We start from the raw sequence: 25,967 nt of genomic DNA, 5'->3' as shown, positions 1-25,967 counted from the left end.
AACGCTCGATGGCCGTCGATCTTTTTGTTTGAAATCAAGAAGTTACCTTCTTTGGTCAGACGTGATGGTTATACACGCTGTCATCTCCAACCACGAGCAATCTGCTTAAACATAATTATGAAATTTGTGAATGCTCAATCTCACTCTTTTTCTTTTTCAACCACCAAAGCCCCCTTTGCCGGTTATCGCTTCTCGGCCTTTTGGCTAAGATCAAAGTGTAGTATCTGTTCTTATCAGCTTAATATCTGATACGGGTCCCATCGGGGCCCAAGATATTAAACTTATTTTTGGACGGCGGCGGAGAGGTCGGAGCTTGCTCCACCTCCGCCACGGGTTGGCCTGGTATTGCAGTTCTTCCAGGATCGGCCCACCTCGCTCAATGAATCTAAAATCAAACACCATATATATATATATATATATATATATATATATATTCCTGACGTCATAAGAGGGAAAGTCGTCATTGGCTAGTAGATCATTTTGAAGATTCGGACGGATTTGTTTTGTAATTTTTTACCTTAACTGTCGTACGTTACCAACGGTATGTTTTTTTTAAGTCACTTTCGTTACTAACAGGAGACATGATTAGGAGTTCACAGCCGGCCGCTTTTCGACATTCGCATTGGCAACACGTCTTCCCCTTTAAAAAAATTAACCCCTCCCAAACCATGGTAACTCCGTTCTCGAAACGGACACCATATAAGTTATTTACATCGAGTTACCTAGCGAGGATTGCGGTACTATCGCTGTAGAAATAGGGGACTGTTAAAAGCGGGATGGTTTGGAAAAAACGAGTTTTTGTGTTGCTGATGCCGGGGCGCGTACTACGCGGCAACCACGGTCAATTCGTAGTGCCATATCTCATGACACTTCTCTACAGCTGTTCTGGTAAGCGTGCAGGAGGAAACTCCGTATGATCAAGATCTTACTTTTTCTAATTATCGATTAAGCACGGTTCCATGTTGCCACTTATTTAAAAAAAGACCCAGAGAAAACCGAAGATAAATTATCGCCTTGGCGAACTAGTTAGAAACAGCGTAAAAGAAAATATTTAAAAATAAACAAATTTTATTAGAAAGACTCAAATACCCCGTTAATGAAAAAAAAGAGGGTGAGAGGAAGAGATCAGCCACCGGCACGCCGTGTTCCCTGGTGGTCTCCCTCCCTCCCAAGAAATGACCCCACTCGACGCGGCTTACCGTCGTTGATGGGTCGAGAACCAATGTATTCTGCGTGATATTACCGTTGACGGCTGAAAACGCTCGATGGCCGTCGATCTTTTTGTTTGAAATCAAGAAGTTACCTTCTTTGGTCAGACGTGATGGTTATACACGCTGTCATCTCCAACCACGAGCAATCTGCTTAAACATAATTATGAAATTTGTGAATGCTCAATCTCACTCTTTTTCTTTTTCAACCACCAAAGCCCCCTTTGCCGGTTATCGCTTCTCGGCCTTTTGGCTAAGATCAAAGTGTAGTATCTGTTCTTATCAGCTTAATATCTGATACGGGTCCCATCGGGGCCCAAGATATTAAACTTATTTTTGGACGGCGGCGGAGAGGTCGGAGCTTGCTCCACCTCCGCCACGGGTTGGCCTGGTATTGCAGTTCTTCCAGGATCGGCCCACCTCGCTCAATGAATCTAAAATCAAACACCATATATATATATATATATATATATATATATATTCCTGACGTCATAAGAGGGAAAGTCGTCATTGGCTAGTAGATCATTTTGAAGATTCGGACGGATTTGTTTTGTAATTTTTTACCTTAACTGTCGTACGTTACCAACGGTATGTTTTTTTTAAGTCACTTTCGTTACTAACAGGAGACATGATTAGGAGTTCACAGCCGGCCGCTTTTCGACATTCGCATTGGCAACACGTCTTCCCCTTTAAAAAAATTAACCCCTCCCAAACCATGGTAACTCCGTTCTCGAAACGGACACCATATAAGTTATTTACATCGAGTTACCTAGCGAGGATTGCGGTACTATCGCTGTAGAAATAGGGGACTGTTAAAAGCGGGATGGTTTGGAAAAAACGAGTTTTTGTGTTGCTGATGCCGGGGCGCGTACTACGCGGCAACCACGGTCAATTCGTAGTGCCATATCTCATGACACTTCTCTACAGCTGTTCTGGTAAGCGTGCAGGAGGAAACTCCGTATGATCAAGATCTTACTTTTTCTAATTATCGATTAAGCACGGTTCCATGTTGCCACTTATTTAAAAAAAGACCCAGAGAAAACCGAAGATAAATTATCGCCTTGGCGAACTAGTTAGAAACAGCGTAAAAGAAAATATTTAAAAATAAACAAATTTTATTAGAAAGACTCAAATACCCCGTTAATGAAAAAAAAGAGGGTGAGAGGAAGAGATCAGCCACCGGCACGCCGTGTTCCCTGGTGGTCTCCCTCCCTCCCAAGAAATGACCCCACTCGACGCGGCTTACCGTCGTTGATGGGTCGAGAACCAATGTATTCTGCGTGATATTACCGTTGACGGCTGAAAACGCTCGATGGCCGTCGATCTTTTTGTTTGAAATCAAGAAGTTACCTTCTTTGGTCAGACGTGATGGTTATACACGCTGTCATCTCCAACCACGAGCAATCTGCTTAAACATAATTATGAAATTTGTGAATGCTCAATCTCACTCTTTTTCTTTTTCAACCACCAAAGCCCCCTTTGCCGGTTATCGCTTCTCGGCCTTTTGGCTAAGATCAAAGTGTAGTATCTGTTCTTATCAGCTTAATATCTGATACGGGTCCCATCGGGGCCCAAGATATTAAACTTATTTTTGGACGGCGGCGGAGAGGTCGGAGCTTGCTCCACCTCCGCCACGGGTTGGCCTGGTATTGCAGTTCTTCCAGGATCGGCCCACCTCGCTCAATGAATCTAAAATCAAACACCATATATATATATATATATATATATATATATATTCCTGACGTCATAAGAGGGAAAGTCGTCATTGGCTAGTAGATCATTTTGAAGATTCGGACGGATTTGTTTTGTAATTTTTTACCTTAACTGTCGTACGTTACCAACGGTATGTTTTTTTTAAGTCACTTTCGTTACTAACAGGAGACATGATTAGGAGTTCACAGCCGGCCGCTTTTCGACATTCGCATTGGCAACACGTCTTCCCCTTTAAAAAAATTAACCCCTCCCAAACCATGGTAACTCCGTTCTCGAAACGGACACCATATAAGTTATTTACATCGAGTTACCTAGCGAGGATTGCGGTACTATCGCTGTAGAAATAGGGGACTGTTAAAAGCGGGATGGTTTGGAAAAAACGAGTTTTTGTGTTGCTGATGCCGGGGCGCGTACTACGCGGCAACCACGGTCAATTCGTAGTGCCATATCTCATGACACTTCTCTACAGCTGTTCTGGTAAGCGTGCAGGAGGAAACTCCGTATGATCAAGATCTTACTTTTTCTAATTATCGATTAAGCACGGTTCCATGTTGCCACTTATTTAAAAAAAGACCCAGAGAAAACCGAAGATAAATTATCGCCTTGGCGAACTAGTTAGAAACAGCGTAAAAGAAAATATTTAAAAATAAACAAATTTTATTAGAAAGACTCAAATACCCCGTTAATGAAAAAAAAGAGGGTGAGAGGAAGAGATCAGCCACCGGCACGCCGTGTTCCCTGGTGGTCTCCCTCCCTCCCAAGAAATGACCCCACTCGACGCGGCTTACCGTCGTTGATGGGTCGAGAACCAATGTATTCTGCGTGATATTACCGTTGACGGCTGAAAACGCTCGATGGCCGTCGATCTTTTTGTTTGAAATCAAGAAGTTACCTTCTTTGGTCAGACGTGATGGTTATACACGCTGTCATCTCCAACCACGAGCAATCTGCTTAAACATAATTATGAAATTTGTGAATGCTCAATCTCACTCTTTTTCTTTTTCAACCACCAAAGCCCCCTTTGCCGGTTATCGCTTCTCGGCCTTTTGGCTAAGATCAAAGTGTAGTATCTGTTCTTATCAGCTTAATATCTGATACGGGTCCCATCGGGGCCCAAGATATTAAACTTATTTTTGGACGGCGGCGGAGAGGTCGGAGCTTGCTCCACCTCCGCCACGGGTTGGCCTGGTATTGCAGTTCTTCCAGGATCGGCCCACCTCGCTCAATGAATCTAAAATCAAACACCATATATATATATATATATATATATATATATATATTCCTGACGTCATAAGAGGGAAAGTCGTCATTGGCTAGTAGATCATTTTGAAGATTCGGACGGATTTGTTTTGTAATTTTTTACCTTAACTGTCGTACGTTACCAACGGTATGTTTTTTTTAAGTCACTTTCGTTACTAACAGGAGACATGATTAGGAGTTCACAGCCGGCCGCTTTTCGACATTCGCATTGGCAACACGTCTTCCCCTTTAAAAAAATTAACCCCTCCCAAACCATGGTAACTCCGTTCTCGAAACGGACACCATATAAGTTATTTACATCGAGTTACCTAGCGAGGATTGCGGTACTATCGCTGTAGAAATAGGGGACTGTTAAAAGCGGGATGGTTTGGAAAAAACGAGTTTTTGTGTTGCTGATGCCGGGGCGCGTACTACGCGGCAACCACGGTCAATTCGTAGTGCCATATCTCATGACACTTCTCTACAGCTGTTCTGGTAAGCGTGCAGGAGGAAACTCCGTATGATCAAGATCTTACTTTTTCTAATTATCGATTAAGCACGGTTCCATGTTGCCACTTATTTAAAAAAAGACCCAGAGAAAACCGAAGATAAATTATCGCCTTGGCGAACTAGTTAGAAACAGCGTAAAAGAAAATATTTAAAAATAAACAAATTTTATTAGAAAGACTCAAATACCCCGTTAATGAAAAAAAAGAGGGTGAGAGGAAGAGATCAGCCACCGGCACGCCGTGTTCCCTGGTGGTCTCCCTCCCTCCCAAGAAATGACCCCACTCGACGCGGCTTACCGTCGTTGATGGGTCGAGAACCAATGTATTCTGCGTGATATTACCGTTGACGGCTGAAAACGCTCGATGGCCGTCGATCTTTTTGTTTGAAATCAAGAAGTTACCTTCTTTGGTCAGACGTGATGGTTATACACGCTGTCATCTCCAACCACGAGCAATCTGCTTAAACATAATTATGAAATTTGTGAATGCTCAATCTCACTCTTTTTCTTTTTCAACCACCAAAGCCCCCTTTGCCGGTTATCGCTTCTCGGCCTTTTGGCTAAGATCAAAGTGTAGTATCTGTTCTTATCAGCTTAATATCTGATACGGGTCCCATCGGGGCCCAAGATATTAAACTTATTTTTGGACGGCGGCGGAGAGGTCGGAGCTTGCTCCACCTCCGCCACGGGTTGGCCTGGTATTGCAGTTCTTCCAGGATCGGCCCACCTCGCTCAATGAATCTAAAATCAAACACCATATATATATATATATATATATATATATATATATTCCTGACGTCATAAGAGGAAAAGTCGTCATTGGCTAGTAGATCATTTTGAAGATTCGGACGGATTTGTTTTGTAATTTTTTACCTTAACTGTCGTACGTTACCAACGGTATGTTTTTTTTAAGTCACTTTCGTTACTAACAGGAGACATGATTAGGAGTTCACAGCCGGCCGCTTTTCGACATTCGCATTGGCAACACGTCTTCCCCTTTAAAAAATTAACCCCTCCCAAACCATGGTAACTCCGTTCTCGAAACGGACACCATATAAGTTATTTACATCGAGTTACCTAGCGAGGATTGCGGTACTATCGCTGTAGAAATAGGGGACTGTTAAAAGCGGGATGGTTTGGAAAAAACGAGTTTTTGTGTTGCTGATGCCGGGGCGCGTACTACGCGGCAACCACGGTCAATTCGTAGTGCCATATCTCATGACACTTCTCTACAGCTGTTCTGGTAAGCGTGCAGGAGGAAACTCCGTATGATCAAGATCTTACTTTTTCTAATTATCGATTAAGCACGGTTCCATGTTGCCACTTATTTAAAAAAAGACCCAGAGAAAACCGAAGATAAATTATCGCCTTGGCGAACTAGTTAGAAACAGCGTAAAAGAAAATATTTAAAAATAAACAAATTTTATTAGAAAGACTCAAATACCCCGTTAATGAAAAAAAAGAGGGTGAGAGGAAGAGATCAGCCACCGGCACGCCGTGTTCCCTGGTGGTCTCCCTCCCTCCCAAGAAATGACCCCACTCGACGCGGCTTACCGTCGTTGATGGGTCGAGAACCAATGTATTCTGCGTGATATTACCGTTGACGGCTGAAAACGCTCGATGGCCGTCGATCTTTTTGTTTGAAATCAAGAAGTTACCTTCTTTGGTCAGACGTGATGGTTATACACGCTGTCATCTCCAACCACGAGCAATCTGCTTAAACATAATTATGAAATTTGTGAATGCTCAATCTCACTCTTTTTCTTTTTCAACCACCAAAGCCCCCTTTGCCGGTTATCGCTTCTCGGCCTTTTGGCTAAGATCAAAGTGTAGTATCTGTTCTTATCAGCTTAATATCTGATACGGGTCCCATCGGGGCCCAAGATATTAAACTTATTTTTGGACGGCGGCGGAGAGGTCGGAGCTTGCTCCACCTCCGCCACGGGTTGGCCTGGTATTGCAGTTCTTCCAGGATCGGCCCACCTCGCTCAATGAATCTAAAATCAAACACCATATATATATATATATATATATATATATATATATTCCTGACGTCATAAGAGGGAAAGTCGTCATTGGCTAGTAGATCATTTTGAAGATTCGGACGGATTTGTTTTGTAATTTTTTACCTTAACTGTCGTACGTTACCAACGGTATGTTTTTTTTAAGTCACTTTCGTTACTAACAGGAGACATGATTAGGAGTTCACAGCCGGCCGCTTTTCGACATTCGCATTGGCAACACGTCTTCCCCTTTAAAAAAATTAACCCCTCCCAAACCATGGTAACTCCGTTCTCGAAACGGACACCATATAAGTTATTTACATCGAGTTACCTAGCGAGGATTGCGGTACTATCGCTGTAGAAATAGGGGACTGTTAAAAGCGGGATGGTTTGGAAAAAACGAGTTTTTGTGTTGCTGATGCCGGGGCGCGTACTACGCGGCAACCACGGTCAATTCGTAGTGCCATATCTCATGACACTTCTCTACAGCTGTTCTGGTAAGCGTGCAGGAGGAAACTCCGTATGATCAAGATCTTACTTTTTCTAATTATCGATTAAGCACGGTTCCATGTTGCCACTTATTTAAAAAAAGACCCAGAGAAAACCGAAGATAAATTATCGCCTTGGCGAACTAGTTAGAAACAGCGTAAAAGAAAATATTTAAAAATAAACAAATTTTATTAGAAAGACTCAAATACCCCGTTAATGAAAAAAAAGAGGGTGAGAGGAAGAGATCAGCCACCGGCACGCCGTGTTCCCTGGTGGTCTTTCTCCCTCCCAAGAAATGACCCCACTCGACGCGGCTTACCGTCGTTGATGGGTCGAGAACCAATGTATTCTGCGTGATATTACCGTTGACGGCTGAAAACGCTCGATGGCCGTCGATCTTTTTGTTTGAAATCAAGAAGTTACCTTCTTTGGTCAGACGTGATGGTTATACACGCTGTCATCTCCAACCACGAGCAATCTGCTTAAACATAATTATGAAATTTGTGAATGCTCAATCTCACTCTTTTTCTTTTTCAACCACCAAAGCCCCCTTTGCCGGTTATCGCTTCTCGGCCTTTTGGCTAAGATCAAAGTGTAGTATCTGTTCTTATCAGCTTAATATCTGATACGGGTCCCATCGGGGCCCAAGATATTAAACTTATTTTTGGACGGCGGCGGAGAGGTCGGAGCTTGCTCCACCTCCGCCACGGGTTGGCCTGGTATTGCAGTTCTTCCAGGATCGGCCCACCTCGCTCAATGAATCTAAAATCAAACACCATATATATATATATATATATATATATATATATATTCCTGACGTCATAAGAGGGAAAGTCGTCATTGGCTAGTAGATCATTTTGAAGATTCGGACGGATTTGTTTTGTAATTTTTTACCTTAACTGTCGTACGTTACCAACGGTATGTTTTTTTTAAGTCACTTTCGTTACTAACAGGAGACATGATTAGGAGTTCACAGCCGGCCGCTTTTCGACATTCGCATTGGCAACACGTCTTCCCCTTTAAAAAAATTAACCCCTCCCAAACCATGGTAACTCCGTTCTCGAAACGGACACCATATAAGTTATTTACATCGAGTTACCTAGCGAGGATTGCGGTACTATCGCTGTAGAAATAGGGGACTGTTAAAAGCGGGATGGTTTGGAAAAAACGAGTTTTTGTGTTGCTGATGCCGGGGCGCGTACTACGCGGCAACCACGGTCAATTCGTAGTGCCATATCTCATGACACTTCTCTACAGCTGTTCTGGTAAGCGTGCAGGAGGAAACTCCGTATGATCAAGATCTTACTTTTTCTAATTATCGATTAAGCACGGTTCCATGTTGCCACTTATTTAAAAAAAGACCCAGAGAAAACCGAAGATAAATTATCGCCTTGGCGAACTAGTTAGAAACAGCGTAAAAGAAAATATTTAAAAATAAACAAATTTTATTAGAAAGACTCAAATACCCCGTTAATGAAAAAAAAGAGGGTGAGAGGAAGAGATCAGCCACCGGCACGCCGTGTTCCCTGGTGGTCTCCCTCCCTCCCAAGAAATGACCCCACTCGACGCGGCTTACCGTCGTTGATGGGTCGAGAACCAATGTATTCTGCGTGATATTACCGTTGACGGCTGAAAACGCTCGATGGCCGTCGATCTTTTTGTTTGAAATCAAGAAGTTACCTTCTTTGGTCAGACGTGATGGTTATACACGCTGTCATCTCCAACCACGAGCAATCTGCTTAAACATAATTATGAAATTTGTGAATGCTCAATCTCACTCTTTTTCTTTTTCAACCACCAAAGCCCCCTTTGCCGGTTATCGCTTCTCGGCCTTTTGGCTAAGATCAAAGTGTAGTATCTGTTCCCAGCTATTTCGCTGAAATCTTGGCCGAAAGGCCGTCAAGCGAGTTCTCCAGCTTTCCAGCTAGTCCCTGCGATGCGGACTTTCCTGCCGGTATCCTGACGTCTCTGTTCCTGTTCCTGCTCTTGAAGTTGCCGCTGCTGTTTCCGGTTCCTCTGCTGTTCCTGATTCCGCTGCTGCTCTGTTGCTGTACCTGAAAAAATACTTACCTGGTATTTCCCTGACGCCGCTCCTTCTTGGAGCCCTCCTTCAAGACGACTCCCTCCTAGCCTCCATGGCTACGGAGGAAAGAAAGAGAACGGCCCGGCTGGAAGTTAATGCTGACTTTCTTGACGTGGCTCGCACCCTCTACGACCATATTGGACCGATGTGCATCGACACTCTGCAACCTGTTGGGAAAGGAGTATACCTCTTAACCTTCACGACCCTGGCTTTCCTTCATGAAGCTCTTGCCTGTGACAACCTGAAAACTAATGATCAAACCTGGAAACTAACATCTGTCGATGACGACGGTACATGGATAACTATAAAGAATTTACCAAAGTGGATCCAGTGGGATTCAATAATAACTACCCTTCGCCAGTATGGTAATGTAAAAACTTACAAGTTCGATGAGTATCCCCAGCTTAAAGGGGTGAAAAATGGTGACCGCTCGGTTAAAATATTAATGAACAAATCGATTCCCAATGTGGTTTTTTTCGGGCGCATTCGCGCACTAATCTATTATAGAGGCGTGGTGAAAAGATGCTTTTACTGCGATGAAGAAGGACACACCGTATCCACATGCGAGCAAAAGAAGACCATGCTAGAGGGACGCCCACATGGAATACTTGAAGGCCAGGGTTCGTCTTTGGTCAAAACGACCGAGCACGTCAAGGAGAATGATACCAAGAACACTACAGAAATACCAACAGATCCACAGGAAAACAAAGAATCCAGCCAACAGGACGAAGTTGCAGCCGAGAATCCAGAGCCATCCGACAGCGAAACCGAAATAACCGATCCCAACAGCGAAGACGACGACAATAACGTAGCAACTAGCCCACGATGGGATCCATCATCCTGGCGCTATGGGCAATTACCAGACCTCAAACCACTTACCAGATTTGAACTCCAAGCACTCTACGAAACAATCCACAACAGGGCCCCCACACATATTGAACCCTTAAACCGACAGGCAGATGCGATCCTCAACCAAATCACCGAACTCTTGAAAAACTTTCCGAAACGGCGTCGCAGCAATACCCCTAAAAAAGAAATGAAAAAAGGAAAAATATGTATATAAAATTAATTTTTATATTTTAACTTAGTTTTGCTCGTTTTTAACTCTACAATGTAACTTAGTTTTTATGCTCGTTTATTATGAATTGTACTTTTTTTTTCTTTCTGAACGATTGTTCGCGCTAATTTAATTAATTAAAACGCGACCAAATATAACAAATGTAAAAATGTAAAACCAAACGAAGCTTTTAATAAACAATTAAAAGTATCTGTTCTTATCAGCTTAATATCTGATACGGGTCCCATCGGGGCCCAAGATATTAAACTTATTTTTGGACGGCGGCGGAGAGGTCGGAGCTTGCTCCACCTCCGCCACGGGTTGGCCTGGTATTGCAGTTCTTCCAGGATCGGCCCACCTCGCTCAATGAATCTAAAATCAAACACCATATATATATATATATATATATATATATATATATTCCTGACGTCATAAGAGGGAAAGTCGTCATTGGCTAGTAGATCATTTTGAAGATTCGGACGGATTTGTTTTGTAATTTTTTACCTTAACTGTCGTACGTTACCAACGGTATGTTTTTTTTAAGTCACTTTCGTTACTAACAGGAGACATGATTAGGAGTTCACAGCCGGCCGCTTTTCGACATTCGCATTGGCAACACGTCTTCCCCTTTAAAAAAATTAACCCCTCCCAAACCATGGTAACTCCGTTCTCGAAACGGACACCATATAAGTTATTTACATCGAGTTACCTAGCGAGGATTGCGGTACTATCGCTGTAGAAATAGGGGACTGTTAAAAGCGGGATGGTTTGGAAAAAACGAGTTTTTGTGTTGCTGATGCCGGGGCGCGTACTACGCGGCAACCACGGTCAATTCGTAGTGCCATATCTCATGACACTTCTCTACAGCTGTTCTGGTAAGCGTGCAGGAGGAAACTCCGTATGATCAAGATCTTACTTTTTCTAATTATCGATTAAGCACGGTTCCATGTTGCCACTTATTTAAAAAAAGACCCAGAGAAAACCGAAGATAAATTATCGCCTTGGCGAACTAGTTAGAAACAGCGTAAAAGAAAATATTTAAAAATAAACAAATTTTATTAGAAAGACTCAAATACCCCGTTAATGAAAAAAAAGAGGGTGAGAGGAAGAGATCAGCCACCGGCACGCCGTGTTCCCTGGTGGTCTCCCTCCCTCCCAAGAAATGACCCCACTCGACGCGGCTTACCGTCGTTGATGGGTCGAGAACCAATGTATTCTGCGTGATATTACCGTTGACGGCTGAAAACGCTCGATGGCCGTCGATCTTTTTGTTTGAAATCAAGAAGTTACCTTCTTTGGTCAGACGTGATGGTTATACACGCTGTCATCTCCAACCACGAGCAATCTGCTTAAACATAATTATGAAATTTGTGAATGCTCAATCTCACTCTTTTTCTTTTTCAACCACCAAAGCCCCCTTTGCCGGTTATCGCTTCTCGGCCTTTTGGCTAAGATCAAAGTGTAGTATCTGTTCTTATCAGCTTAATATCTGATACGGGTCCCATCGGGGCCCAAGATATTAAACTTATTTTTGGACGGCGGCGGAGAGGTCGGAGCTTGCTCCACCTCCGCCACGGGTTGGCCTGGTATTGCAGTTCTTCCAGGATCGGCCCACCTCGCTCAATGAATCTAAAATCAAACACCATATATATATATATATATATATATATATATATATTCCTGACGTCATAAGAGGGAAAGTCGTCATTGGCTAGTAGATCATTTTGAAGATTCGGACGGATTTGTTTTGTAATTTTTTACCTTAACTGTCGTACGTTACCAACGGTATGTTTTTTTTAAGTCACTTTCGTTACTAACAGGAGACATGATTAGGAGTTCACAGCCGGCCGCTTTTCGACATTCGCATTGGCAACACGTCTTCCCCTTTAAAAAAATTAACCCCTCCCAAACCATGGTAACTCCGTTCTCGAAACGGACACCATATAAGTTATTTACATCGAGTTACCTAGCGAGGATTGCGGTACTATCGCTGTAGAAATAGGGGACTGTTAAAAGCGGGATGGTTTGGAAAAAACGAGTTTTTGTGTTGCTGATGCCGGGGCGCGTACTACGCGGCAACCACGGTCAATTCGTAGTGCCATATCTCATGACACTTCTCTACAGCTGTTCTGGTAAGCGTGCAGGAGGAAACTCCGTATGATCAAGATCTTACTTTTTCTAATTATCGATTAAGCACGGTTCCATGTTGCCACTTATTTAAAAAAAGACCCAGAGAAAACCGAAGATAAATTATCGCCTTGGCGAACTAGTTAGAAACAGCGTAAAAGAAAATATTTAAAAATAAACAAATTTTATTAGAAAGACTCAAATACCCCGTTAATGAAAAAAAAGAGGGTGAGAGGAAGAGATCAGCCACCGGCACGCCGTGTTCCCTGGTGGTCTCCCTCCCTCCCAAGAAATGACCCCACTCGACGCGGCTTACCGTCGTTGATGGGTCGAGAACCAATGTATTCTGCGTGATATTACCGTTGACGGCTGAAAACGCTCGATGGCCGTCGATCTTTTTGTTTGAAATCAAGAAGTTACCTTCTTTGGTCAGACGTGATGGTTATACACGCTGTCATCTCCAACCACGAGCAATCTGCTTAAACATAATTATGAAATTTGTGAATGCTCAATCTCACTCTTTTTCTTTTTCAACCACCAAAGCCCCCTTTGCCGGTTATCGCTTCTCGGCCTTTTGGCTAAGATCAAAGTGTAGTATCTGTTCTTATCAGCTTAATATCTGATACGGGTCCCATCGGGGCCCAAGATATTAAACTTATTTTTGGACGGCGGCGGAGAGGTCGGAGCTTGCTCCACCTCCGCCACGGGTTGGCCTGGTATTGCAGTTCTTCCAGGATCGGCCCACCTCGCTCAATGAATCTAAAATCAAACACCATATATATATATATATATATATATATATATTCCTGACGTCATAAGAGGGAAAGTCGTCATTGGCTAGTAGATCATTTTGAAGATTCGGACGGATTTGTTTTGTAATTTTTTACCTTAACTGTCGTACGTTACCAACGGTATGTTTTTTTTAAGTCACTTTCGTTACTAACAGGAGACATGATTAGGAGTTCACAGCCGGCCGCTTTTCGACATTCGCATTGGCAACACGTCTTCCCCTTTAAAAAAATTAACCCCTCCCAAACCATGGTAACTCCGTTCTCGAAACGGACACCATATAAGTTATTTACATCGAGTTACCTAGCGAGGATTGCGGTACTATCGCTGTAGAAATAGGGGACTGTTAAAAGCGGGATGGTTTGGAAAAAACGAGTTTTTGTGTTGCTGATGCCGGGGCGCGTACTACGCGGCAACCACGGTCAATTCGTAGTGCCATATCTCATGACACTTCTCTACAGCTGTTCTGGTAAGCGTGCAGGAGGAAACTCCGTATGATCAAGATCTTACTTTTTCTAATTATCGATTAAGCACGGTTCCATGTTGCCACTTATTTAAAAAAAGACCCAGAGAAAACCGAAGATAAATTATCGCCTTGGCGAACTAGTTAGAAACAGCGTAAAAGAAAATATTTAAAAATAAACAAATTTTATTAGAAAGACTCAAATACCCCGTTAATGAAAAAAAAGAGGGTGAGAGGAAGAGATCAGCCACCGGCACGCCGTGTTCCCTGGTGGTCTCCCTCCCTCCCAAGAAATGACCCCACTCGACGCGGCTTACCGTCGTTGATGGGTCGAGAACCAATGTATTCTGCGTGATATTACCGTTGACGGCTGAAAACGCTCGATGGCCGTCGATCTTTTTGTTTGAAATCAAGAAGTTACCTTCTTTGGTCAGACGTGATGGTTATACACGCTGTCATCTCCAACCACGAGCAATCTGCTTAAACATAATTATGAAATTTGTGAATGCTCAATCTCACTCTTTTTCTTTTTCAACCACCAAAGCCCCCTTTGCCGGTTATCGCTTCTCGGCCTTTTGGCTAAGATCAAAGTGTAGTATCTGTTCTTATCAGCTTAATATCTGATACGGGTCCCATCGGGGCCCAAGATATTAAACTTATTTTTGGACGGCGGCGGAGAGGTCGGAGCTTGCTCCACCTCCGCCACGGGTTGGCCTGGTATTGCAGTTCTTCCAGGATCGGCCCACCTCGCTCAATGAATCTAAAATCAAACACCATATATATATATATATATATATATATATATATATATATATTCCTGACGTCATAAGAGGGAAAGTCGTCATTGGCTAGTAGATCATTTTGAAGATTCGGACGGATTTGTTTTGTAATTTTTTACCTTAACTGTCGTACGTTACCAACGGTATGTTTTTTTTAAGTCACTTTCGTTACTAACAGGAGACATGATTAGGAGTTCACAGCCGGCCGCTTTTCGACATTCGCATTGGCAACACGTCTTCCCCTTTAAAAAAATTAACCCCTCCCAAACCATGGTAACTCCGTTCTCGAAACGGACACCATATAAGTTATTTACATCGAGTTACCTAGCGAGGATTGCGGTACTATCGCTGTAGAAATAGGGGACTGTTAAAAGCGGGATGGTTTGGAAAAAACGAGTTTTTGTGTTGCTGATGCCGGGGCGCGTACTACGCGGCAACCACGGTCAATTCGTAGTGCCATATCTCATGACACTTCTCTACAGCTGTTCTGGTAAGCGTGCAGGAGGAAACTCCGTATGATCAAGATCTTACTTTTTCTAATTATCGATTAAGCACGGTTCCATGTTGCCACTTATTTAAAAAAAGACCCAGAGAAAACCGAAGATAAATTATCGCCTTGGCGAACTAGTTAGAAACAGCGTAAAAGAAAATATTTAAAAATAAACAAATTTTATTAGAAAGACTCAAATACCCCGTTAATGAAAAAAAAGAGGGTGAGAGGAAGAGATCAGCCACCGGCACGCCGTGTTCCCTGGTGGTCTCCCTCCCTCCCAAGAAATGACCCCACTCGACGCGGCTTACCGTCGTTGATGGGTCGAGAACCAATGTATTCTGCGTGATATTACCGTTGACGGCTGAAAACGCTCGATGGCCGTCGATCTTTTTGTTTGAAATCAAGAAGTTACCTTCTTTGGTCAGACGTGATGGTTATACACGCTGTCATCTCCAACCACGAGCAATCTGCTTAAACATAATTATGAAATTTGTGAATGCTCAATCTCACTCTTTTTCTTTTTCAACCACCAAAGCCCCCTTTGCCGGTTATCGCTTCTCGGCCTTTTGGCTAAGATCAAAGTGTAGTATCTGTTCTTATCAGCTTAATATCTGATACGGGTCCCATCGGGGCCCAAGATATTAAACTTATTTTTGGACGGCGGCGGAGAGGTCGGAGCTTGCTCCACCTCCGCCACGGGTTGGCCTGGTATTGCAGTTCTTCCAGGATCGGCCCACCTCGCTCAATGAATCTAAAATCAAACACCATATATATATATATATATATATATATATATATATTCCTGACGTCATAAGAGGGAAAGTCGTCATTGGCTAGTAGATCATTTTGAAGATTCGGACGGATTTGTTTTGTAATTTTTTACCTTAACTGTCGTACGTTACCAACGGTATGTTTTTTTTAAGTCACTTTCGTTACTAACAGGAGACATGATTAGGAGTTCACAGCCGGCCGCTTTTCGACATTCGCATTGGCAACACGTCTTCCCCTTTAAAAAAATTAACCCCTCCCAAACCATGGTAACTCCGTTCTCGAAACGGACACCATATAAGTTATTTACATCGAGTTACCTAGCGAGGATTGCGGTACTATCGCTGTAGAAATAGGGGACTGTTAAAAGCGGGATGGTTTGGAAAAAACGAGTTTTTGTGTTGCTGATGCCGGGGCGCGTACTACGCGGCAACCACGGTCAATTCGTAGTGCCATATCTCATGACACTTCTCTACAGCTGTTCTGGTAAGCGTGCAGGAGGAAACTCCGTATGATCAAGATCTTACTTTTTCTAATTATCGATTAAGCACGGTTCCATGTTGCCACTTATTTAAAAAAAGACCCAGAGAAAACCGAAGATAAATTATCGCCTTGGCGAACTAGTTAGAAACAGCGTAAAAGAAAATATTTAAAAATAAACAAATTTTATTAGAAAGACTCAAATACCCCGTTAATGAAAAAAAAGAGGGTGAGAGGAAGAGATCAGCCACCGGCACGCCGTGTTCCCTGGTGGTCTCCCTCCCTCCCAAGAAATGACCCCACTCGACGCGGCTTACCGTCGTTGATGGGTCGAGAACCAATGTATTCTGCGTGATATTACCGTTGACGGCTGAAAACGCTCGATGGCCGTCGATCTTTTTGTTTGAAATCAAGAAGTTACCTTCTTTGGTCAGACGTGATGGTTATACACGCTGTCATCTCCAACCACGAGCAATCTGCTTAAACATAATTATGAAATTTGTGAATGCTCAATCTCACTCTTTTTCTTTTTCAACCACCAAAGCCCCCTTTGCCGGTTATCGCTTCTCGGCCTTTTGGCTAAGATCAAAGTGTAGTATCTGTTCTTATCAGCTTAATATCTGATACGGGTCCCATCGGGGCCCAAGATATTAAACTTATTTTTGGACGGCGGCGGAGAGGTCGGAGCTTGCTCCACCTCCGCCACGGGTTGGCCTGGTATTGCAGTTCTTCCAGGATCGGCCCACCTCGCTCAATGAATCTAAAATCAAACACCATATATATATATATATATATATATATATATATATATTCCTGACGTCATAAGAGGGAAAGTCGTCATTGGCTAGTAGATCATTTTGAAGATTCGGACGGATTTGTTTTGTAATTTTTTACCTTAACTGTCGTACGTTACCAACGGTATGTTTTTTTTAAGTCACTTTCGTTACTAACAGGAGACATGATTAGGAGTTCACAGCCGGCCGCTTTTCGACATTCGCATTGGCAACACGTCTTCCCCTTTAAAAAAATTAACCCCTCCCAAACCATGGTAACTCCGTTCTCGAAACGGACACCATATAAGTTATTTACATCGAGTTACCTAGCGAGGATTGCGGTACTATCGCTGTAGAAATAGGGGACTGTTAAAAGCGGGATGGTTTGGAAAAAACGAGTTTTTGTGTTGCTGATGCCGGGGCGCGTACTACGCGGCAACCACGGTCAATTCGTAGTGCCATATCTCATGACACTTCTCTACAGCTGTTCTGGTAAGCGTGCAGGAGGAAACTCCGTATGATCAAGATCTTACTTTTTCTAATTATCGATTAAGCACGGTTCCATGTTGCCACTTATTTAAAAAAAGACCCAGAGAAAACCGAAGATAAATTATCGCCTTGGCGAACTAGTTAGAAACAGCGTAAAAGAAAATATTTAAAAATAAACAAATTTTATTAGAAAGACTCAAATACCCCGTTAATGAAAAAAAAGAGGGTGAGAGGAAGAGATCAGCCACCGGCACGCCGTGTTCCCTGGTGGTCTCCCTCCCTCCCAAGAAATGACCCCACTCGACGCGGCTTACCGTCGTTGATGGGTCGAGAACCAATGTATTCTGCGTGATATTACCGTTGACGGCTGAAAACGCTCGATGGCCGTCGATCTTTTTGTTTGAAATCAAGAAGTTACCTTCTTTGGTCAGACGTGATGGTTATACACGCTGTCATCTCCAACCACGAGCAATCTGCTTAAACATAATTATGAAATTTGTGAATGCTCAATCTCACTCTTTTTCTTTTTCAACCACCAAAGCCCCCTTTGCCGGTTATCGCTTCTCGGCCTTTTGGCTAAGATCAAAGTGTAGTATCTGTTCTTATCAGCTTAATATCTGATACGGGTCCCATCGGGGCCCAAGATATTAAACTTATTTTTGGACGGCGGCGGAGAGGTCGGAGCTTGCTCCACCTCCGCCACGGGTTGGCCTGGTATTGCAGTTCTTCCAGGATCGGCCCACCTCGCTCAATGAATCTAAAATCAAACACCATATATATATATATATATATATATATATATATATATTCCTGACGTCATAAGAGGGAAAGTCGTCATTGGCTAGTAGATCATTTTGAAGATTCGGACGGATTTGTTTTGTAATTTTTTACCTTAACTGTCGTACGTTACCAACGGTATGTTTTTTTTAAGTCACTTTCGTTACTAACAGGAGACATGATTAGGAGTTCACAGCCGGCCGCTTTTCGACATTCGCATTGGCAACACGTCTTCCCCTTTAAAAAAATTAACCCCTCCCAAACCATGGTAACTCCGTTCTCGAAACGGACACCATATAAGTTATTTACATCGAGTTACCTAGCGAGGATTGCGGTACTATCGCTGTAGAAATAGGGGACTGTTAAAAGCGGGATGGTTTGGAAAAAACGAGTTTTTGTGTTGCTGATGCCGGGGCGCGTACTACGCGGCAACCACGGTCAATTCGTAGTGCCATATCTCATGACACTTCTCTACAGCTGTTCTGGTAAGCGTGCAGGAGGAAACTCCGTATGATCAAGATCTTACTTTTTCTAATTATCGATTAAGCACGGTTCCATGTTGCCACTTATTTAAAAAAAGACCCAGAGAAAACCGAAGATAAATTATCGCCTTGGCGAACTAGTTAGAAACAGCGTAAAAGAAAATATTTAAAAATAAACAAATTTTATTAGAAAGACTCAAATACCCCGTTAATGAAAAAAAAGAGGGTGAGAGGAAGAGATCAGCCACCGGCACGCCGTGTTCCCTGGTGGTCTCCCTCCCTCCCAAGAAATGACCCCACTCGACGCGGCTTACCGTCGTTGATGGGTCGAGAACCAATGTATTCTGCGTGATATTACCGTTGACGGCTGAAAACGCTCGATGGCCGTCGATCTTTTTGTTTGAAATCAAGAAGTTACCTTCTTTGGTCAGACGTGATGGTTATACACGCTGTCATCTCCAACCACGAGCAATCTGCTTAAACATAATTATGAAATTTGTGAATGCTCAATCTCACTCTTTTTCTTTTACAACCACCAAAGCCCCCTTTGCCGGTTATCGCTTCTCGGCCTTTTGGCTAAGATCAAAGTGTAGTATCTGTTCTTATCAGCTTAATATCTGATACGGGTCCCATCGGGGCCCAAGATATTAAACTTATTTTTGGACGGCGGCGGAGAGGTCGGAGCTTGCTCCACCTCCGCCACGGGTTGGCCTGGTATTGCAGTTCTTCCAGGATCGGCCCACCTCGCTCAATGAATCTAAAATCAAACACCATATATATATATATATATATATATATATATATATTCCTGACGTCATAAGAGGGAAAGTCGTCATTGGCTAGTAGATCATTTTGAAGATTCGGACGGATTTGTTTTGTAATTTTTTACCTTAACTGTCGTACGTTACCAACGGTATGTTTTTTTTAAGTCACTTTCGTTACTAACAGGAGACATGATTAGGAGTTCACAGCCGGCCGCTTTTCGACATTCGCATTGGCAACACGTCTTCCCCTTTAAAAAAATTAACCCCTCCCAAACCATGGTAACTCCGTTCTCGAAACGGACACCATATAAGTTATTTACATCGAGTTACCTAGCGAGGATTGCGGTACTATCGCTGTAGAAATAGGGGACTGTTAAAAGCGGGATGGTTTGGAAAAAACGAGTTTTTGTGTTGCTGATGCCGGGGCGCGTACTACGCGGCAACCACGGTCAATTCGTAGTGCCATATCTCATGACACTTCTCTACAGCTGTTCTGGTAAGCGTGCAGGAGGAAACTCCGTATGATCAAGATCTTACTTTTTCTAATTATCGATTAAGCACGGTTCCATGTTGCCACTTATTTAAAAAAAGACCCAGAGAAAACCGAAGATAAATTATCGCCTTGGCGAACTAGTTAGAAACAGCGTAAAAGAAAATATTTAAAAATAAACAAATTTTATTAGAAAGACTCAAATACCCCGTTAATGAAAAAAAAGAGGGTGAGAGGAAGAGATCAGCCACCGGCACGCCGTGTTCCCTGGTGGTCTCCCTCCCTCCCAAGAAATGACCCCACTCGACGCGGCTTACCGTCGTTGATGGGTCGAGAACCAATGTATTCTGCGTGATATTACCGTTGACGGCTGAAAACGCTCGATGGCCGTCGATCTTTTTGTTTGAAATCAAGAAGTTACCTTCTTTGGTCAGACGTGATGGTTATACACGCTGTCATCTCCAACCACGAGCAATCTGCTTAAACATAATTATGAAATTTGTGAATGCTCAATCTCACTCTTTTTCTTTTTCAACCACCAAAGCCCCCTTTGCCGGTTATCGCTTCTCGGCCTTTTGGCTAAGATCAAAGTGTAGTATCTGTTCCCAGCTATTTCGCTGAAATCTTGGCCGAAAGGCCGTCAAGCGAGTTCTCCAGCTTTCCAGCTAGTTCCTGCGATGCTGACTTACCTGCCGGTATCCTGACGACGCTGTTCCTGTTCCTGCTCCTGAAGCTGTTGCTGCTGTATCCGGTTCCTGTGCTGTTCCTGATTCCGCAGCTGTTCCTGGTCCTGGTCCTGCTGCCACTTAACTGTCGCTGTTGTTCCTGGACTCGATATTCCTGACAAAGTACTTACCTGGTACTTACCTGCCGTTGCTGCTGACCCGCTCCACTGACGCCGCTCCTCCTTGGAGCGTCTCCAACCAGACGATACTCTCCTAGCCTGAAATGGCTACGGAGGAGAAGAAGAGAACAGCTCGGCTAGAAGTCGAGGCTGACTTTCTAGACGTGGCTAAAACCATTTACGACCAGCTTGGACCAAAAAGCATAGATACTCTACAACCTATGGGTAAGGGAATCTTTCTGATTACGTTTACGACCTTGGCCTTCCTTCAAGAAGCTCTCTCATGCGATGACCTGAAAAGTAATGAAAAAAAATGGAAACTTACCTCCATGGATGATGATGGAATTTGGATTACCATAAAGAACCTGCCCAAATGGATCCAATGGGACTCAGTCCTAAGTACCTTGAGACAATACGGTAGTATAAAATCCTACCACTTTGATGAATACCAACAGCTAAAAGGAGTGAAAAATGGTGACAGATCTGTGAAATTAATAATGAATAAAACCATCCCCAACGTTTTATTTTTTGGACGTAGCCGCGCCTTGGTATACTACCGAGGCGTGGTGAAAAAATGCTTTTATTGTGATGAAGTGGGTCACACCGTTTCATCTTGTGAGCAGAAGAGGGCGTCGTTAGAAGCAAGACAGCCGGTCCCGCTGCAAGGCCGAAGTCCAGCTCTTAGCGAGTCCGAAAACGACCAAGAGCCAGAAGTCAAAGAAATTCCAGTCACAAAGACGAATCTTCAGGAAAAAACCAACGAGGATTCGACCATACTGCCAAAGCCCCATAAAACAGCCGATAGCAATATTCTGGACCAGATGGTAACACCCTTCATCTCCGACGTTTCCAGTAACGAACCTAATAGTAGCGACGCAGAAACCAGCGAAGAAGAAATCAACGCCAATACCGGCCCCAGATGGGATCCCAAGACTTGGAACTACGGCGACAAACCAGACCTCAACAAACTGACCAAAAACGAACTACAAGAACTCTTCGAGCGTGTTAACCGGACACCTGCAACCCGACCAGACTCAGCTAACTCGGAAATTGATAAACTTCTTGACAACATCAGTACAAGACTCCTTAACTATCCAAAACGCCGACGAAGCGCTACCCCAGTAAAAAAAGCCAAAAAGGGAAAATCAACGCGGTAAAATTAACTATTTTTAAATTTGAAAATTTAAAAATCGTTTTTTTTTTGTGTATGCAATTATTGTCTTTTTAAACCTTTTATATTTACCAAATGATCACAACGCCAGCTTAGCATTCTCACTTTTAACTCTTTTTGAAATAATTGGATTTTAATAATTTTTTTTTAACCCATTAAGGGACAATTTACGAGTTGAATTTTTAAACTTAACCTCGGTCTTTCCTATGAAATGAATTTTGTTATTTTGAACGACCTGCTGTAATTTAAAATTAATTTAAAAAGCAGGAAAAAAATACGACGAGGGTACTGTATTTTTATTGAAAAATAATAAACAAATTCAGTATCTGTTCTTATCAGCTTAATATCTGATACGGGTCCCATCGGGGCCCAAGATATTAAACTTATTTTTGGACGGCGGCGGAGAGGTCGGAGCTTGCTCCACCTCCGCCACGGGTTGGCCTGGTATTGCAGTTCTTCCAGGATCGGCCCACCTCGCTCAATGAATCTAAAATCAAACACCATATATATATATATATATATATATATATATATATTCCTGACGTCATAAGAGGGAAAGTCGTCATTGGCTAGTAGATCATTTTGAAGATTCGGACGGATTTGTTTTGTAATTTTTTACCTTAACTGTCGTACGTTACCAACGGTATGTTTTTTTTAAGTCACTTTCGTTACTAACAGGAGACATGATTAGGAGTTCACAGCCGGCCGCTTTTCGACATTCGCATTGGCAACACGTCTTCCCCTTTAAAAAAATTAACCCCTCCCAAACCATGGTAACTCCGTTCTCGAAACGGACACCATATAAGTTATTTACATCGAGTTACCTAGCGAGGATTGCGGTACTATCGCTGTAGAAATAGGGGACTGTTAAAAGCGGGATGGTTTGGAAAAAACGAGTTTTTGTGTTGCTGATGCCGGGGCGCGTACTACGCGGCAACCACGGTCAATTCGTAGTGCCATATCTCATGACACTTCTCTACAGCTGTTCTGGTAAGCGTGCAGGAGGAAACTCCGTATGATCAAGATCTTACTTTTTCTAATTATCGATTAAGCACGGTTCCATGTTGCCACTTATTTAAAAAAAGACCCAGAGAAAACCGAAGATAAATTATCGCCTTGGCGAACTAGTTAGAAACAGCGTAAAAGAAAATATTTAAAAATAAACAAATTTTATTAGAAAGACTCAAATACCCCGTTAATGAAAAAAAAGAGGGTGAGAGGAAGAGATCAGCCACCGGCACGCCGTGTTCCCTGGTGGTCTCCCTCCCTCCCAAGAAATGACCCCACTCGACGCGGCTTACCGTCGTTGATGGGTCGAGAACCAATGTATTCTGCGTGATATTACCGTTGACGGCTGAAAACGCTCGATGGCCGTCGATCTTTTTGTTTGAAATCAAGAAGTTACCTTCTTTGGTCAGACGTGATGGTTATACACGCTGTCATCTCCAACCACGAGCAATCTGCTTAAACATAATTATGAAATTTGTGAATGCTCAATCTCACTCTTTTTCTTTTTCAACCACCAAAGCCCCCTTTGCCGGTTATCGCTTCTCGGCCTTTTGGCTAAGATCAAAGTGTAGTATCTGTTCTTATCAGCTTAATATCTGATACGGGTCCCATCGGGGCCCAAGATATTAAACTTATTTTTGGACGGCGGCGGAGAGGTCGGAGCTTGCTCCACCTCCGCCACGGGTTGGCCTGGTATTGCAGTTCTTCCAGGATCGGCCCACCTCGCTCAATGAATCTAAAATCAAACACCATATATATATATATATATATATATATATATTCCTGACGTCATAAGAGGGAAAGTCGTCATTGGCTAGTAGATCATTTTGAAGATTCGGACGGATTTGTTTTGTAATTTTTTACCTTAACTGTCGTACGTTACCAACGGTATGTTTTTTTTAAGTCACTTTCGTTACTAACAGGAGACATGATTAGGAGTTCACAGCCGGCCGCTTTTCGACATTCGCATTGGCAACACGTCTTCCCCTTTAAAAAAATTAACCCCTCCCAAACCATGGTAACTCCGTTCTCGAAACGGACACCATATAAGTTATTTACATCGAGTTACCTAGCGAGGATTGCGGTACTATCGCTGTAGAAATAGGGGACTGTTAAAAGCGGGATGGTTTGGAAAAAACGAGTTTTTGTGTTGCTGATGCCGGGGCGCGTACTACGCGGCAACCACGGTCAATTCGTAGTGCCATATCTCATGACACTTCTCTACAGCTGTTCTGGTAAGCGTGCAGGAGGAAACTCCGTATGATCAAGATCTTACTTTTTCTAATTATCGATTAAGCACGGTTCCATGTTGCCACTTATTTAAAAAAAGACCCAGAGAAAACCGAAGATAAATTATCGCCTTGGCGAACTAGTTAGAAACAGCGTAAAAGAAAATATTTAAAAATAAACAAATTTTATTAGAAAGACTCAAATACCCCGTTAATGAAAAAAAAGAGGGTGAGAGGAAGAGATCAGCCACCGGCACGCCGTGTTCCCTGGTGGTCTCCCTCCCTCCCAAGAAATGACCCCACTCGACGCGGCTTACCGTCGTTGATGGGTCGAGAACCAATGTATTCTGCGTGATATTACCGTTGACGGCTGAAAACGCTCGATGGCCGTCGATCTTTTTGTTTGAAATCAAGAAGTTACCTTCTTTGGTCAGACGTGATGGTTATACACGCTGTCATCTCCAACCACGAGCAATCTGCTTAAACATAATTATGAAATTTGTGAATGCTCAATCTCACTCTTTTTCTTTTTCAACCACCAAAGCCCCCTTTGCCGGTTATCGCTTCTCGGCCTTTTGGCTAAGATCAAAGTGTAGTATCTGTTCTTATCAGCTTAATATCTGATACGGGTCCCATCGGGGCCCAAGATATTAAACTTATTTTTGGACGGCGGCGGAGAGGTCGGAGCTTGCTCCACCTCCGCCACGGGTTGGCCTGGTATTGCAGTTCTTCCAGGATCGGCCCACCTCGCTCAATGAATCTAAAATCAAACACCATATATATATATATATATATATATATATATTCCTGACGACATAAGAGGGAAAGTCGTCATTGGCTAGTAGATCATTTTGAAGATTCGGACGGATTTGTTTTGTAATTTTTTACCTTAACTGTCGTACGTTACCAACGGTATGTTTTTTTTAAGTCACTTTCGTTACTAACAGGAGACATGATTAGGAGTTCACAGCCGGCCGCTTTTCGACATTCGCATTGGCAACACGTCTTCCCCTTTAAAAAAATTAACCCCTCCCAAACCATGGTAACTCCGTTCTCGAAACGGACACCATATAAGTTATTTACATCGAGTTACCTAGCGAGGATTGCGGTACTATCGCTGTAGAAATAGGGGACTGTTAAAAGCGGGATGGTTTGGAAAAAACGAGTTTTTGTGTTGCTGATGCCGGGGCGCGTACTACGCGGCAACCACGGTCAATTCGTAGTGCCATATCTCATGACACTTCTCTACAGCTGTTCTGGTAAGCGTGCAGGAGGAAACTCCGTATGATCAAGATCTTACTTTTTCTAATTATCGATTAAGCACGGTTCCATGTTGCCACTTATTTAAAAAAAGACCCAGAGAAAACCGAAGATAAATTATCGCCTTGGCGAACTAGTTAGAAACAGCGTAAAAGAAAATATTTAAAAATAAACAAATTTTATTAGAAAGACTCAAATACCCCGTTAATGAAAAAAAAGAGGGTGAGAGGAAGAGATCAGCCACCGGCACGCCGTGTTCCCTGGTGGTCTCCCTCCCTCCCAAGAAATGACCCCACTCGACGCGGCTTACCGTCGTTGATGGGTCGAGAACCAATGTATTCTGCGTGATATTACCGTTGACGGCTGAAAACGCTCGATGGCCGTCGATCTTTTTGTTTGAAATCAAGAAGTTACCTTCTTTGGTCAGACGTGATGGTTATACACGCTGTCATCTCCAACCACGAGCAATCTGCTTAAACAT

At 43.0% G+C, this 25,967-nt stretch overlaps 17 non-coding genes and 3 pseudogenes across 17 annotated transcripts; all 20 read left to right on the top strand.

Annotated features, from left to right (window-relative positions):
• Positions 1 to 184: 184 nt before the first annotated feature.
• On the top strand, positions 185 to 376 carry LOC149931422 (U2 spliceosomal RNA). The gene has a single exon (XR_016476295.1). It is a non-coding gene; the product is annotated as a U2 spliceosomal RNA (small nuclear RNA).
• A 1,065-nt stretch (positions 377 to 1,441) lies between these two features.
• LOC149931421 (U2 spliceosomal RNA) lies at positions 1,442 to 1,633 on the top strand. The gene has a single exon (XR_016476294.1). It is a non-coding gene; the product is annotated as a U2 spliceosomal RNA (small nuclear RNA).
• A 1,063-nt stretch (positions 1,634 to 2,696) lies between these two features.
• LOC149931420 (U2 spliceosomal RNA) lies at positions 2,697 to 2,888 on the top strand. Its single transcript, XR_016476293.1, has one exon. It is a non-coding gene; the product is annotated as a U2 spliceosomal RNA (small nuclear RNA).
• Positions 2,889 to 3,951: 1,063 nt separating this feature from the next.
• On the top strand, positions 3,952 to 4,143 carry LOC149931419 (U2 spliceosomal RNA). Its single transcript, XR_016476291.1, has one exon. It is a non-coding gene; the product is annotated as a U2 spliceosomal RNA (small nuclear RNA).
• Positions 4,144 to 5,208: 1,065 nt separating this feature from the next.
• LOC149931418 (U2 spliceosomal RNA) lies at positions 5,209 to 5,400 on the top strand. Its single transcript, XR_016476290.1, has one exon. It is a non-coding gene; the product is annotated as a U2 spliceosomal RNA (small nuclear RNA).
• A 1,064-nt stretch (positions 5,401 to 6,464) lies between these two features.
• Positions 6,465 to 6,656, top strand: LOC149931417 (U2 spliceosomal RNA). Its single transcript, XR_016476289.1, has one exon. It is a non-coding gene; the product is annotated as a U2 spliceosomal RNA (small nuclear RNA).
• A 1,065-nt stretch (positions 6,657 to 7,721) lies between these two features.
• Positions 7,722 to 7,913, top strand: LOC149931416 (U2 spliceosomal RNA). The gene has a single exon (XR_016476288.1). It is a non-coding gene; the product is annotated as a U2 spliceosomal RNA (small nuclear RNA).
• A 1,065-nt stretch (positions 7,914 to 8,978) lies between these two features.
• LOC149931415 (U2 spliceosomal RNA) lies at positions 8,979 to 9,081 on the top strand (annotated as a pseudogene).
• Positions 9,082 to 10,483: 1,402 nt separating this feature from the next.
• On the top strand, positions 10,484 to 10,663 carry LOC149931414 (U2 spliceosomal RNA; annotated as a pseudogene).
• Positions 10,664 to 11,728: 1,065 nt separating this feature from the next.
• Positions 11,729 to 11,920, top strand: LOC149931413 (U2 spliceosomal RNA). Its single transcript, XR_016476287.1, has one exon. It is a non-coding gene; the product is annotated as a U2 spliceosomal RNA (small nuclear RNA).
• Positions 11,921 to 12,985: 1,065 nt separating this feature from the next.
• On the top strand, positions 12,986 to 13,177 carry LOC149931412 (U2 spliceosomal RNA). The gene has a single exon (XR_016476286.1). It is a non-coding gene; the product is annotated as a U2 spliceosomal RNA (small nuclear RNA).
• A 1,061-nt stretch (positions 13,178 to 14,238) lies between these two features.
• LOC149931411 (U2 spliceosomal RNA) lies at positions 14,239 to 14,430 on the top strand. Its single transcript, XR_016476285.1, has one exon. It is a non-coding gene; the product is annotated as a U2 spliceosomal RNA (small nuclear RNA).
• Positions 14,431 to 15,501: 1,071 nt separating this feature from the next.
• On the top strand, positions 15,502 to 15,693 carry LOC149931410 (U2 spliceosomal RNA). The gene has a single exon (XR_016476284.1). It is a non-coding gene; the product is annotated as a U2 spliceosomal RNA (small nuclear RNA).
• A 1,065-nt stretch (positions 15,694 to 16,758) lies between these two features.
• On the top strand, positions 16,759 to 16,950 carry LOC149931409 (U2 spliceosomal RNA). Its single transcript, XR_016476283.1, has one exon. It is a non-coding gene; the product is annotated as a U2 spliceosomal RNA (small nuclear RNA).
• A 1,067-nt stretch (positions 16,951 to 18,017) lies between these two features.
• Positions 18,018 to 18,209, top strand: LOC149931408 (U2 spliceosomal RNA). Its single transcript, XR_016476282.1, has one exon. It is a non-coding gene; the product is annotated as a U2 spliceosomal RNA (small nuclear RNA).
• A 1,067-nt stretch (positions 18,210 to 19,276) lies between these two features.
• On the top strand, positions 19,277 to 19,468 carry LOC149931407 (U2 spliceosomal RNA). Its single transcript, XR_016476280.1, has one exon. It is a non-coding gene; the product is annotated as a U2 spliceosomal RNA (small nuclear RNA).
• A 1,065-nt stretch (positions 19,469 to 20,533) lies between these two features.
• On the top strand, positions 20,534 to 20,636 carry LOC149931406 (U2 spliceosomal RNA; annotated as a pseudogene).
• Positions 20,637 to 22,276: 1,640 nt separating this feature from the next.
• On the top strand, positions 22,277 to 22,467 carry LOC149931405 (U2 spliceosomal RNA). Its single transcript, XR_016476467.1, has one exon. It is a non-coding gene; the product is annotated as a U2 spliceosomal RNA (small nuclear RNA).
• Positions 22,468 to 23,532: 1,065 nt separating this feature from the next.
• On the top strand, positions 23,533 to 23,724 carry LOC149931404 (U2 spliceosomal RNA). Its single transcript, XR_016476279.1, has one exon. It is a non-coding gene; the product is annotated as a U2 spliceosomal RNA (small nuclear RNA).
• A 1,061-nt stretch (positions 23,725 to 24,785) lies between these two features.
• On the top strand, positions 24,786 to 24,977 carry LOC149931403 (U2 spliceosomal RNA). Its single transcript, XR_016476278.1, has one exon. It is a non-coding gene; the product is annotated as a U2 spliceosomal RNA (small nuclear RNA).
• The last annotated feature ends 990 nt before the right edge of the window (positions 24,978 to 25,967 follow it).

This window comes from Leiobunum rupestre, chromosome 9, assembly GCF_980474605.1.
Source record: "Leiobunum rupestre chromosome 9, qqLeiRupe1.1.hap1, whole genome shotgun sequence".
NCBI classification, from domain to species: Eukaryota; Metazoa; Arthropoda; class Arachnida; order Opiliones; family Sclerosomatidae; genus Leiobunum; species Leiobunum rupestre.
This window is presented reverse-complemented; position numbering and strand designations above follow the sequence as displayed.